Genomic DNA, 14,129 nt, shown 5'->3' with positions numbered 1-14,129 from the left:
CCAAAATGCATCAGGCTTGTTTAGATGTTCCTTTGAACCTTTTTGATTCTAACTTTTTGACTGCAATGAGCAAAGGTATGTTTGGAGAAAAAAGGGTGCAAAATTTCATGAAAAGAACCCCTCTCCAACTGTTAAACACTGGGGTGGATCGATCATGCTTTGGGCTTGTGTTGCAGCCAGTGGCACGGGGAACATTTACTGGTAGAGGGAAGAATGAATTCAGTTAAATACCAGCAAATTCTGGAAGGAAACATCACACCGTCTGCAAAAAAGCCAAATATGAAAAGATGATGTCTTCTACAACAGAATAATGAACCTAAGCACAGCTCAAAATTCACAATGGACTACCTACAGAGGAGCAAGCTGAAGGTTTTGCCATGGCCCTCACAATCCCCTGACCTAAACGTCGAGAATCTGTGGATAGACCTCAAAAGAGCAGTGCATGCAAGACGGCCCAGAAATCTCACAGAACTAGAAGCCTTTTGCAAGAAAGAATGGGCAAAAATCCCCCAAACAAGAATTAAAAGACTCTTAGCTGGCTACAGAAAGCATTTACAAGCTATCATACTTGCCAAAGGAGGTGTTACTAAGTACTGCCATGCAGGGTGCCCAAACTTTTGCTTCAGGCCCTTTTCCTTTTTTGTTATTTTGAAACTGTAAAAGATAGAAATAAATTTTTTCTTGCTTAAAATATTAAAGAAATGTGTCATCTTTAACTTTATGCCTTTTGGAAATCAGTTAATCTTTTACTCGCTTAGCTATTCACAGTAAACAGAAATTTTGACTGGGGGTGTCCAAATTCATTCATTTCCTCCTACAGCTGCTTCACTAGATTCATCTAGAACTGTAGAGAGAGCAAGTCAGATTTATTAATAAGGGACTGTCTGAGATGACTCCAATATAAATTAATTCATTCACTATTAAGTATCAGACTTTGAAATTATACAGCTTGAAGCAGACATGAAGGGAAACTATTGTATTATCTGTTAAGGATACCACACCGTTCTCTTAACTCAGAATGTTGTTAGACAAGCTAATGCTAATAAAGTACTTTAGAAGTATAGTCACTGGTATAAATTTGAAAAATGTGGTAAACAGTTTAATCACAAAGAGCAATGTAATGTTAATCAAATAATCTATTTTGAATGTCATCTACTTTGAGGCTTAATTAGTCAATATGGCAGATCTTATCCGAGAAAGTAATGCTAATTCTTTTACATCTACCTTAATGCCTAGTCACAGACTTGACTTAACATCTTCCAAAAGCTGTGATTCCAAGGTACTACATTGAAGGTTCAGCTTAGATATAGTCTCCTGAGCAGGGCAGTAACCCACAATCTTTTCAGTGATGGGTGGAAACTCCACCAACAAAGCCACAACCAACATGGATGGAAGGACCATTGGAATGGGGATGTGGTGTAAAGAAAAAAGATAAATATTTACGATTTGTTCCCTGTTAGAGTACTCCATGTGAAAGAAAAATAGGCAAGGTACATAATAGCTTACACCCAGCCAAAAGCAATTTATCATTTTTAATATCATACAACATTATGGAGATGTTGGAAATTTTGAGCAAAACACAGAGTACTGGGGGAACTCAGCAAATCAAGCAATTTCTATGGCGGGAAATAAACTGTCAACTTTTTGAGCCAAGACCTTCATCAGGACTGGAAAGGAATGGGTCAGATGTCTAAAAAAATTGTGTTTTTTTTAGTTAAGGTCTCAAAATTTTTAGAAGAATGTGGTTATGAACTTTTGGGAAAACTTGCACATAGATTCTTTAAGATCATAGTTGGAAATCTATGGTTTATATTTAAAGAGATATATTCATTTTTTCAGTATGTTGTTCTCTTCAGGATGTCTTCTCAGTAGCACTCATATCATATCGGCAAATACAAAAATATTTACTAGGTCATATAAATTGCAACAAAATCATCAAAATAATTTTAGCTAAATTTTAGGTTGTGACTGCAGTAGCTCTCTGTTTGAATCCTGTATTACTAGTCTAATAATTTTTAATCCAATGGAATTTTAACAGTTACTGATGAATCGAGACACATTGGATTGCAATCATTTGATGATCTTGTTATTCACAGATCTGTGAATAGACAAAACCCACAAGCAGATCAAAGAGGAAAAGTCTTTCTTCCTTTTCATTTACAGAGCCTTTGGTTCTTTTACAACATGCTTGGAATTTCAATTTTGATCAGTTTCTGGATGTGTTAGTCACAAACTGCTTTTATTGTGATGTTGCATCAATACAAGTACAGTTTCTCATGATCTGTTTTCCAGATATGGCTTATAATTCTCTAAAATTCCTTTATTTTAAATTCAGGTTCCACTCGAACTGAAAATGTTGCCTTCTCGTCACTTCAGTGAAGTAAATGTTCTTCATTTGTTATTCTATAAAGCTAGGATTATCAGCCTACTTTACCAGTAAAAAAGAATCAGAGCTCAGTTTAATTCTTTGCAGATTTATCTACAAAGTCACTACCCAGGCAAACTTTATCAATTCTACTGCCCACTTTGAGCAGAAATCATGAACCAAATTGAAGCATTCTTGATCCACATAGCTCAGTTCCAGAGCATGCAGTAGAATTATTAAATGAGGCTTAATTAACACTATACATGATTCACAGTTCATTTAACAGAAAACAAGATCTGTTTTCTAATAAATTTTCCAAACCAAATAGTAAATTATGAACAATACTCTTGTCTATTTTCTGTTTTACTTAAAATGATTGAAATAGAAAAAGTAATTAGACAAATGATAAATCTGATTTGTGAGGTTTGTATCAAAAATGCTAGAGAATAGTTTTTGATGAAACCATGTCCCTTAATATATGTTTGCATTTGGCACTTCGTAATTTCCACTTAACTAGAAACACAAATTACAGTATGAATAAATATTTGGAAAGAGAGCAACTCGCTGAAAAAATAAAAACAAATTAAAGCCACTGACTAAAAGCAAAATAGTTTTGTTCTATATAACGAGCTGGGTTGATCAGACCAAATTATTTGAGCGTCCAGGAGATGTGGTACTAAGCGTACAAGCACAACACAGTAACTTAAAACCTAATTTATTATCCTAAAATAGAAAGCACAAATAAAACACACAAAATATTACGTAGCAAGTCAAAAAGATTTCCACAAACATTCAAGATTCTTAATCACCACTTGATTATTGCTGTTTTCAGGAGAACTCTAAATTCTGACTCTCTTGTGAACCCTCCCTTGGATCGCAATTTCCAGCCCTCACTTGAAGTCTGACAAAATGGTGAAAGGTAACCCAATGAATACGAGTTTCACAAACATAGAGCAGCCATAAAACAGACAAAATTTTTTTTTAAGTCAAGTTTCTTTCATTCAAACAACACACATGTCCGTCAACACAGTGTTCACTACTCCCTCAATTAGATAAATTAATGGTCACTCTTCATCCATTAGTCCACCAATTTTTTGGACACAACACACAACATTCCTCAGACTTACAAAAGAGCATTAATATTACATATATTTGATAAACCTGAATCCAGAAAATAATTTATCACACCAACTTGACATTCACATTTTAATGGTGCCTAAGACTAAGAAAGAATCCATCAACGCAGCTCTCAAAGTGACCAACAGCCATTTAGTCACTAATAGACTTTCTATAGACATTAATAACATTTAATCTGTACAGACACATCACAACCATTACTCACTTTCAGAAATACACACCTCACATGCTAAAGGATCAGAGAGAGTTAAGTCACAAACGAGAGAAAATTTGCAGATGCTGGAAATCCTAGCAACCCACTGTGCTGAAGGAACTCAGCAGGCCAGGCAGCATCTATGGAAAAGAGTACAGTCGACATTTCATGCTGAAACCCTTCGGCAGGACTGCCATTTCGAACTGTTCAGACATTTATTCAATGTTCGCAAAATTCCATAGGACATACTAACTAGAAGTAGCTTTTCTGACAAAATACTATATTGAAAATAAATTGTGACTTATAATTTCTTTAAGATTACATTGAGTTTTTTGAATATTTCCATCAAATCTACTATTGTAGTAAAACTCAACTATATACTGACCAAAGCCCATGTTCCTTTGTTATTGTTAATTTCCTGACTGAATGAGGTTAACAATGAAAAGGTATACAATTAAATTAAGTTCATATCCAAGGCAGTTGCTAGTATATAATTTGACAAGGCAAAATAACATCCTGTAAAACAAAATGCAGCTGCTTCACAATACTTGCTGTAAAATCCTCATGGAATTTGCAGTTACATCCATTATTTCCATTAACTAGGCTAAGTATAGGACATAATTCAAGCCATAATTCTGAACAACATCCTGTTTGTTCATTTCAGCAACCAGTGAAGGATTTCTTTAAAATATGTCTGAATGACTGAATTCCAAACAGAGGAAGAAATTCCCTTGAGCATTGGAACAAGCTGTTGAAACAAATTAGTGTTATCTAACAATTAAGCTGAATTTAATAATATGCAATTTTCACCTTAGCTAATCATGAATATTTACATGAAACTTCCCTTAAATTAATCAATACTGTTCATTCCATATGGAATGCCTTTCCTCCCACAGATGTTGCTCAACCTGTTGAGATCTTCCAGAAGATTGCTGGTTGCTCCAGATGCCAGCATCTGCAGTTACTTCTGTTTCCATTATTCCATATGGCATTGGTTATATATTCTCACTCTTCTACGTTTAAAGAAATTCACTTTAACTAATTTTATTTAGAACACTATGGCACAGGGACAAGCCATTTGGCCCATGCAGTCCGTGCTAAACATGTACCACTCTCTAATGCCTGCACATGATCCATACACCTGCATACTCATTTGTCAATTTAAAAGCTTCTAAAACATCACTATTATACATGTTTTCACCACACACCCCGGCTGACCAGTACATGTACCTAACATACTCTTTGTTGAAAAAAAATGCCCTGCTCATCTCCTTTAAATGTTCTCCCTCTCACCTTAAATGCATGATCTTGAGGTTTTAGCATTTCTACCCTGGAAAAAAGATTCTGACTGTGTACCCTATCTATGCCTTTCATAATTTTATAAACTGCAGAGGTCTCCCCTTTGTCTCCTGTGCTCCAGAAAAAAACAACCCAAGTTTGGCCAGCCTCTCCTTATAGCTCATACCCTCTAATCCCAGCAGCATACTGCATAAAACTCTTTGGCACCCATTCCATAGCGTCCACATCTATCCTATAATGAGTTGATCAGAATTCAACATAATACTCCAAGTGCAGCTTAACCGAGGTTTTATACAGCTGCAACATGACTTCATACAGGGCTATGATGCAACCAGTCCAAATGCTCTCTGGTACATCAGGTAAGCAACACACCTGCCTACACACTAAACAATGATGATACCGGATATGATATACAACAGGGGTCCCCAACCTTTTTTGCACCGCGGACCGGTTTAATATTGACAATATTCTTGCGGACTGGCCACCCGGGGTGGTGGGGGGTGGGGTGGTATTCAAGTAGGGTTATACTCACCTCAACATGTTTTTTACAGTTAGGGTTGCTAACTTTCTCACTCCCAAATAAGGGATAAAATTAGCAGTCAAATCTTGATGAAGGGTCCCGGCCCGAAACATCGACTGTACCTCTTCCTATAGATGCTGCTTGGCCTGCTGCATTCACCGGCAACTTTTATATGTGCTGACGAGACACTTGTGTTTACCCCAAGAATGACTATCATGACCACAAAGCATTGCACGGGCGTCTGTGTGTGCATGCGTGACGTTCGCTTATGTGACATGCGCATGCGCGTACGTGCCGATTTTTTTTCCCCACCAATTGGTTTGGGCTTAATCTTCCCGACTACACTGTACATACATTACTTTTACTTTATATAGGCTGTGTGTTTATCATATCATTAATGCTTTTACTATATGTTAGTGTTATTTTAGGTTTTATGTGTTATTTGGTAGGTTATTTTCTGGGTCTGTGAACGCTCAAAAATTTTTTCCATATAAGTTAATGGTAATTACTTCTTTGCTTTGCGCCATTTCGGCATGAAAGTTTTCATAAGAACGCTCTACCTTAGTGGGGGAAATATGGGACAAGGGCAGTTCCGCATGGGACAAACCAATTTAGCCCAAAATATGGGATGTCCCAGCAAATATGGGACAGTTGGCAACCCTATGTTCAAGTTCAACAGTGCGTGACAGAGAATGAGGAAAGGTGCAGCTGACTCATATCGTTTTCTCACGACCCGGTAGCACATGCTTTACGGCCCGGTGGTTGGGGACCATTGATATACAATACTAGTTATCAAAACTCTAAGGCAAAACTATTCCTTTATATTAACTTCTTTTTAATACAAAATCATATTTGGGTTTCATCCAATATGAATTAATTGATTCAACTACATAGTTTTGTGTAATTCTCCAGTTATATCTGTTGGCATTAATAGTTTTTTGCCCTTGCTCCACGTAATTTTCCTTTCTTTAAGCAGTTTCATTATCTACTTTATTACACACTTAATAAATATTGAAACATCTTTTATTCTTGCTAGTCTTTACAGGACATAAATTGGGATCTGTGTGTTCAGAAATTCATATAACATCAATGGTATTGTAGTCACATCATTGCTTTGGCCAATGCCAAAATTCTTCCATGGAAGTCAGTTATGTCGGAAGTGAATCTGAACCTGGGAAAGGAAACTGGCCTTCAGGGATTTCAGGCAATATACCAAGAGCCTAGGAGAAGGAGAAAGTTGAGATATGACTGAGGCAAGAGGTCTTCCATGAGCAGAGGTCCACCAGATGCATCCTCAGATGCTGGGTGGTGCAAACTCTACAGAACGTCAATGGCAGGAGTCAAGACATGAAATTGTTCAAGTTGTTCAACAAACTCATAAGAATACTTATCCAGACCATTAATCATAGCACCAATTTCCCATTCCCCAATAACCCCACAATTTACTGTCTCACGTCACTGATCATCACTGTGAGTATTTGGCTCTCGTACAATAATAAAAGTTAAGATAAAATAAACACTCCAATGTATATTTCTAATTGGGAATGTGCTCTGTTGATTAGAAACATCAACTAATCATACTTCTGCCTGTCTTCTGGGCTTGTCCTCCCAATCACCTTGCTCCCTGCTACTGCAGCCGAATGAGAGCAGAATGGCTGGTGGATGCTCTCTGACTTTCAACAGATGAGATTGCAGGTAGCCTTAGAGGATGACCTTAAACAGCTCTGGCCCAATGTCCACAAAATGGCTCTACAGTCTACTTTAACATGGACATTTGTAGGCCGGGCCAGTTAGTTGACATACTATTGAAGGGCAAGGGAAGAAGTAAATTAACAAAGCAAGAAGGATTTAAGGCATTATCTAGAGTGGAAAGCAGGTTTAAGTAACAGGTTAAGGTTGCTAAGCAGCAAATTAATGGTGCACAACTGTTGCTTAAACCACTAGAGGTAGTGTATATTCATGCATTATAACTGAGTCACAAGTGTGATAAAGCATTTGATCATGCTTCCCTTCCAGAGACGGTAGGCTACAAATTGTATGCAAAGCCCCAAATCAAGGTGGCCTGAACACTTTGACAATGCAAGAAGTCTTTCTGGCAGATGTCCCAAAAACCAGACACATAACCCTGTGTATTCTTAACAATATTCTTCTCTTTGCTGCCGCAGTAAGTAACCCATCTAAGTTTAGGCTAATCTTTAAGTAGAAAGGATCTTCAACGAAGTAAGTATCCTAATCCATATTTGCTCTGAGGACAACTTGCACCACTCTATATATGTGTGATTCTTTTCTTCCATAATACTCAACTACCTCAGCTAACACAGTATATATTCTCAGAAAGAAGACTACAAGCTGGATCAGTGTTAAGAGGCCATTTTAGCATCATAAAAAAAGGAACTGGCCCTGGAGCCTTGTGCAAACCTCATTTCACCCCATTTTGTTGGGGGACCCAATTGAGAACTTAACCTTTCACCGGCATTCCCACAACAGTGAAGCAAATGATCTACACCCATCACCGAAATAGAAGAAAACACTGGGCTGCAGTGAGCTATCCAGCCAAGCAAAGAAAGTAGCTTCCATCAAACCCAACAGGTTGTATCAAGGGAGATCACTAGAACCAGATGGTCTGCAAGCACATACAAAACTCACTACAAACCACAGCAAAGGCCTGCGCTCAGAGTGCTGACCAGGGTGCAGTGTGATCCTGATATCATAGCACTGAGCACCTGAAATGATTGAAACTCACCTATATGGTCAACTTGCACATTTTTATGCATTACATTTGAAAGCATGTTGCAGGTCAAAGTCATTTCCTGCCCCAATATACAAGTCACTCTTTGATAGTGTAACTAAATTAATAAGCTCAGAAGTGAGCAGCTCACTGGAATTTCCATGTATAGCTCCAAGAATCTGCAAAATTTAGTGACATTGTGTTAATGCTCTCAGGAATAACAGAGTTTGGAGTCAGCTCCAACATAGTGGCAATACCCCTAAGTTACCTCTAAGGCAGTCTCTGAAGTGACCAGAGGCGTGTGAGGGCAGAATCACTGACATAGGGCATACGGACAGGTCCAAGCAGTAATATATATTGAGAAAAATGCATGTATACTTGTTGCTCAAGAAATTGCATGCAATGGGAATAGTTACTAACAAAGCACTATATAAGAAGCACCACAAGGTGCCTGGAAGGAAACTAGTATGAAAACATGCTTTGTAAAATCAAAGAATGCCTCCTACTCTCCTTTCACAGACAATGAAGGACTTAACTGTCTGATATGAATACAGATCATATGAGTGATTTTGCTATTCAATAACAATAGCTCACACCAGTTGAATGAACATTAACACCAACTCCCCTGCACATTGCCTCAGTGGCTAACTCCACCCCGAATAATACTGTGATAAGATCAATATTGCATTGGTTTGGGAGCGCCAAGTTCTTGCAGCTCCAGTGAATTTCTTTTTTTTAGTGGCACCCTACAAGTGTTTGGGCTCTGGAACCAGCATTCTACAGAGTGATGCTGGGCAGATTACCAGTGTAACACAGATAACAGGTGACTTGTTTCAGTGCGCCAATGGTGTTTGCATTCATATTTTGTGTGAAACTATAATCCCTTTGTATGTATTTTGCACATCTGTGCTTAGGTTGAGCACCAGAATCATAAGCCATCAAACAACTGGAATTGGAATGGAATTGTTTATTTTTGTCACATGTTCTGAGATAATGTGAAAAGCTTCTCTTACATACTCTTCATACAAATCAAACCATTCTGCATCGCATTAAGCTGGAATTATGAAAACAATAACAGAATGCAGAATGAAATGTACTACTACTACTACGTTGACTCAGGCCTAGGGGGCCGGCATCAGCACGGACTCTCCACTTCTCCCTCTCCCTCATCAGTGCGTTCAGTTCATCTACATTAACTGCGCCACTGTCTTCTAGGAGATGTAACCGCTGCAGAAAAAGTGCAGTGCCGGTAAATAACAAAATACAGATCATAATGAGGTAGCTGGTAAGGTCCAAATTCCATCTTATCATATTGGACAACCATTTAATGATCTTATAACAGCAGGGTAGAAGCTGTCCTTGAGCATGGTGGTATATACTTCAATGTTTTCTTCCCAGTGGGAGAGGAGAGAATAGAGGTTGGGTGGGATTTCTGATTATGCTGGCTGCTTTACTAAAGCAGAGAGAGATATAAACAAAGTCAATGGAGAGGGGGCTGGTTCCTGTGATGTGCTGAGCTGTGTCCAGAACTCTCTGTAGAGCATAAACACAAGAGATTGACAGATGTTGAAAATCCAGAGCACCACACACAAAATACTGCAAGAACTCAGCATGTCAGACAGCATTTATGGAAGGGGCCAATAGTCAATGTTTAGGGCCAAAACCTTTATCAGGACAATGGGTACCAATTGCGAAGGAGCCAATTAAATAAGTTCATTACTATAGTCACCTTGGCAGACACTGATAATGTAGTTATGGTTCTGAGCAACACACACAAAGTACTGGAGGAGCTCAGCTGGCCAGGCAGCCTCTATGGAATAGAGCAAACAGTCAATGTTTCATGCAAAGCCCCTTCATCAGGACTGGAAAAACAAGATGAGAAGTTAGAACAAGAAGGTGGGGGCGAGGGAAGGAAGAAGTACATTGTGATAGGTTATAGGTGAAACTGGGAGAGAGGGAGGGATGAAGTAAAGGACTGGGAATCTGACAGGTGAAAGAATTAAAAGGCTGGAGAAGAGGAAAATCTGATTGGAGATGATAGAAGACCACGGAAGAAAGGAAAGGGGGAGGAACACCAGAGGATGGAGATAGGCAGGTAATGAAATGAGGAGAGAGAGGTAAATGGAATGATAATGGTGAAGGGAGGGGGCAATTACCAGAAGTTCACAAACTTGATCTTCATGTCATCAGGTTTGAAGCTACCCAGATGGAATATAAGGTGTTGCTCCTCCAACCTGTGTGTGGCCTCATCACAGCACTAGAGGAGACCATGAACTGACATGTTGGAATGGGAATAGGAAGCAGAATTAAAATGGGTGGCCACTGGGAAATCCTGCCTTTTCTGGCAGATGCTCAACAAAGCGGTCTCCCAAACTACTTTGGGTCTCTTTGATATACAGGAGGCCACTCCAGGAGCACGAGAAGCAGTAGAAGACCCCAACGGTCTCACAGCTGAAATGTCTCAGCTGGAAGAGTGGTTTGGGGCACTGAATGGTGGTGAGGAGATAGGTGTAGGGTCTGGTACAGCACTTGTTCCACTTGCAAGGATAAGTGCCAGAAGGGAGATCAGTTGGGGGGAGGGGGGGAAGTGGGAAGAATGGACAAGAAAGTCACATTGGGAGCGATTCCTGCAGAAAGTGGAGGGCGGGGGGAAGGAAAAATGTGATTGGTGGTGGGATCCCGTTAGAGATGGCAGAAGTTATGGAGAATTATGTGCTGGATGCAGTAGCTGATGGGGTGGTAGGTCAGGAAAGAGGAATTCTATCCCTGGTGGGTTGACAGGAGGATGGGGTGTGGGCAGACATGTGCAAAATGGAAGATATGCTAGAGAGAACAGCCATGATGGTAGAGGAGGGAAAACCCCTTCCTGAGAGACATACGATTGCAGAGTGGTGGTGGTGGGGTAACAGGAGATGGAGCTCCAGTACCAGTGCGTAAAGCCCCGGCCTGGAGATACTGTCGGTCAAGGTCCAGGATGAAGTCGGAGATGGAAGTTGTGGAATGGGCACTCTGAAAATGTTTGGGATCTGTGGAGCCTACATGGATGGTAGTGGGCTCCATGTTCTGAATCTGCTTGGAACTGTTAGAACCATTGAGGTCAGCAGCTGGATTGCGATCCGGGTACATCCATGCCTACCAGCATGGAGACAGCAGGTTCTGTAATCTGTAAAACGGGTGATCTTCTGAATCTTGCTGGATGTGAAAAATGACTCCCTTGTCCATTCGCCCCTCCCTACTGATCTCCCTCCTGGTACCTATCCTTGCAAGCAGAACAAGTGCTATACCTGCCCCTACACCTCCTCCCTCACTACCATTCAGCATCCCAAACAGTCCTTCCAGGTAAGGCAACACTTCACTTGTGAGTCTGTGGGGTCATCTACTGTATCCAGTCTTCCGATGTGGCCTCCTGTATATCGATGAGATCTGACATAGATTGGGAAACCGCTTCACCGAGCACCTACTCTTTGTTTGCCAGAAAAAGTCGGATCTCCTGCTGCCCAGCCACTTCAATTTTAATTCCCATTCTGACATGTCAGTCCATGGAGTCCTCTTCTCCTGTGATGAGGCCACACTCAGATTGGAGGAGCAGAACCTTAAATTCTGTCTGGGTAGCCTTCAGCCTGATGGCATGACATCAATTTCTCAAAATTCCGATAATTGCCCCCTTTCAACATTCCTAGTCCCCTTTCCCTCTCTCACCTCATCTCCTTATCTGCCCATCATCTCTCTCTGGTCCTTTCCCTTTCTTCCATGTTCTTCTACCCTCTCTTATCATATCTTCCCTTCTCCAGCCTTTTATCTCTTTCACCTATCAGCTTTCCGGCACTTGACCTCACCCCTTCCCCTCTCCTGATTTCACCTATCACCTACAACCTTGAACTTCTTCCTCCCCTTCCCCCACTTTTTTGCTGTAGCTTCTCATCTTTTTTTACAGTCCTGCTAAAGGGTCTCGGCCCAAAACGTCAACTGTTTATTCTTTTCCATAGATGCTGCCTGGCCTGCTGATTTCCTCAGCATTTTGTTTGTGTTACTTGGCTTTCTAGCATATGCAGATTTTCTCATCTTTAAGCTGCAGTTCTGAGGTTGGACTTGTGGTTGCAAGGCCCAGATTACTGTGAAAACCCCTTTACTGAAGCTCTGTTTGCTCAGATATTGCTGCAATTTATCACTGAACACCCCTGGATATATGTGTACCCAGAGAGTGAGCCATTGCAATACTAATCTTGGATATCTGGGTTTTATGTGCTCAGAAACTTTTAGACTATTCTGTTTGTCTCAGCAAAAAGTGTTTGAACACTCAGAACCTCCTCTGCTTGTCTTATGGCAGAATATATCACAAGGAATTGCTTATTTACACACATTTAGCAATTAGCTTGTGCACAACCTTGAAATCAGAAAGACCTTCAGTTCTATCTGTTGGCCTTTTAACTTGGAAGAACGGTGCAACATCAAATGCCTGTAGAATCATAATAATTGCTGAAAGAAAATCAATCAACAAACAGTAATTAATAATCCCTTTAAATCATAGAGAGCTCATTCCTGCGACTTAATGCATGTGAACCCTTCAAGGATAAGAAAGGGCAAATGAGAACATGCCTATCAAACCAATGTTGTTGACCTCCTTTGTCCTGTGGTGCCCAAATTGCTGCTACTTAGTACAGCTTTGCTATTGCAAAACTCATCAATTCTTCATGTTGCTAAACGACGGATAAATTTCCAGTATTTCCATGTCAGATAATTTAACCACCACCTTCCTTGCTTCTCAATCTACGTTATTTTGAACACTGAGCCTGTCAAGACATCTCTGAATGTTCATAAATCTTTGCTGGGTCAATTCACACGAATAGTCTGAAAGCTTCTGAAGACATTGAACCAAGGTGCCTAAAAGTAGTGCTGTGAGGGCTGACTCTCTGGGTACTCAGCAATACTGCATGCCTGGTTAGATGTAAGCCAATTAACATGCTACCATTGTCTTACCTTTGACTGATGCATGCAAGGACATTTCATGGTTATGTAAATTGTAAACCATAGCTCTGGAGCAGCATCATGCTGTGGGTCAGTAGGCTTTGGTCTGCAGACAGCTCTAGTTAGAGAAATTACACTAATTTCAAAACTGGTTACTGCTTGTAATTTGTTTTTGCACAGTTTGTTTGTAAGATCGATTCTGATTTGTAGTAATGCCTGTTAACATCATAATTACTGTTCCCATGTTCTTGTTTATGACAACTAAAGTTCAATATTCCTTATATTAAAATGCTCTCTTATTCCACACTGTGGCCTTTAAAGCTGTACAAGTTCATCAATATTTATCATATAACAGAGAAAGAAACCTCGCATGTTTATGGCTTTCAAGAAAGGAGAAAAATTCAACTGATGCAATTACAGAGGGATGTCACTGCTGCCTGTCATATGAAAAATCATCTCAAGTGTCCTCCTCCCAGTAGCCGAACAATTGCTCCATGAATCACAGCTGTATGACTATATCCCACCCTTGGCCAACATCAGGCGGACACTGAAGGAGCTGAGCACTGTGATCAGCAGTCATTAAACTGCGCAACCTGATGCCTTCTCTATCTTTGTGTGAGATTTTAATCAGGCCAACTTGAAGAAGTCTCTAACCAATGACCACTAACATATCACCTGTGGAAACAGAGGAGCCAACACACTTGACCACTGTTACACCACCATCAAGAATACTTACTGTGCTATCCCACATGCGTACTTTGGAAAGTCCAATCACCTGGCTGTACAGAGACTAAAGACCATAACAACAGTGGTGAGGATCAAGAAACATAGAAACATAGAAACATAGAAAATAGGAGCAGGAGTAGGCCATTCGGCCCTTCGAGCCTGCACCGCCATTTATTATGATCATGGCTGATCATCC

This window comes from Mobula hypostoma, chromosome 2, assembly GCF_963921235.1.
Source record: "Mobula hypostoma chromosome 2, sMobHyp1.1, whole genome shotgun sequence".
Classification (NCBI taxonomy): domain Eukaryota; kingdom Metazoa; phylum Chordata; class Chondrichthyes; order Myliobatiformes; family Myliobatidae; genus Mobula; species Mobula hypostoma.
Note: the sequence above shows the minus strand (reverse complement) of the source record.